We start from the raw sequence: 1,761 nt of genomic DNA on the forward strand, positions 1-1,761 counted from the left end.
CTTAGCATAGCCAGCATGGAGGGTGTCTTCCATCAGGCTCTTGTGCTTAGGGAAACCAAACAAAGAGTGTACACCACGACTGATTTCACCAGGCAGAACCTTGTACCCTCCTGCTTTTTTAACCAGGCAGAGCCTTGTTAAAAGCTCCTGCTTTTTCCTCTGTGTGCTTTGGAGCTGGTCAATGATAAGCATGTGGGTGTGAATGGGTTGATTTATGCTGTGAAGGAAGAAGCGCTGTTAGAGATAAACGGGGTCCTGCATTGCTTTAAAGCACCTAATAAGAGATCCTAGGAAACAGTTTGTGGTAGGAAATTGCACCGCTGATGAAGTACTGACTGAAAAATCCAATCCTCTCCCTTCCCCTTCCAGCTCAGTCGTGCCTCAGTGGAAGTGACCACAGCTGACAGGCAAAGGGTAAGAGATGAACACCCATGTCTCAGGGCTCAGATTAGGAAAGGCTTTATTGCTAATACCTAGAGCTTGAATTAGCACCATGTTTTGGAAACAAACCAAAATGTGTTTCCTGTCTGCTCAGAGTGGGAGAAGGAATTTTCAGCACTTCAGGGGTTACCCTTTGCTTTTTGATCTTGTGCTATGTTAGTAAATGCTGCTGCTGCTGCAAATTGCCTTAGCTAAAACTTGGCATGGTGTGTCCTAAGAGTTGATGTCTCAGATCTTCACTTTCTAATCGTTTTCCTTCCCTTTGCAAAAACAAAAAACCAACCAACCAAACGAAAAAACCCTTTAGCTAATTTCTAGTTCAATCAGAGGAGTTCTCAATGTCTTATTAGTATAGCATGCTTAACAAATAACCTAAACCTATTGAGATTAAAAGTGACAAAGGAGTATTACTAAAATCTTTCACATGCTTCTTATGGAATACCGTTTTCTTCCCCCAGCTTTTATGCATTAGGATCCTGTTGTCTTTATCAAGTTCAAGCCAATTAATTCCTTGGATCTTTTATATTGCTATATTTTTTCCCTTCCCATGTTACCCCACTCTGAAATCCCTGACTTTAACTGGGCACTGCACAGAAGATAACTCCTGTCTGCTGGCAAGTTGCAGCAACGTGACCTGTCCATTGCTGTCAGGGCCAAGCTGTCAATGTGCTGCTCCACGTGAGCTGCTGCTTCTTGTGTAATTCTTGCTGCAGTTCAGGGCTGTGTGTGTGTGGCTCAAGCTCAGTGTGTGTGTGTGTGTGTGTGCGCATGCACAAATTTGGGTTGCAAGACTGTGTTCAGTTGAGCAAAATACTCTCTAATCTGTTTTATCAGAAATAACACGTTTCTGCATTGGCCAGCGCACCACAAATACTTGTGTCATTGTGTTCAGGGCTAGTCTGACCACCTTGGAGATAGTTTTTTAAAGATTTACTTAGAAGTGGCCTCAAATATGACGTTCTAAAAGTTCAGATTTGGACCTGTTAGTCTGAATAGCATTACAGTTGGTTTGGGGCATAGTTTGATATTTGGTTTTTGAAGCAGAGTAATTTTGCAGTGTAAGAGCTCAGTCTCCTGGGTTTCAGAATATTTCTGCTGCCTCGCAGATGGAGATGGCCGAGGCATGAAGGTGCTGATTCAGTACCACAGCTGAGCTGTCTTGATTACTCTTTGTCTATGTAATGGTTTACTGACAGTTCACAAACCTGACAGTCATGCAGGAAATGCCTTTTCTGGTTGTTTCCACCTCCTGCTGTGAACAGCTGGATCGCTGTAGGATCATTTGTGGTGTACTTGCTTCATTCACACCCATTTCCCTGT

Source organism: Geospiza fortis, unplaced genomic scaffold (assembly GCF_000277835.1).
Source record: "Geospiza fortis unplaced genomic scaffold, GeoFor_1.0 scaffold11, whole genome shotgun sequence".
Lineage (NCBI taxonomy): Eukaryota > Metazoa > Chordata > Aves > Passeriformes > Thraupidae > Geospiza > Geospiza fortis.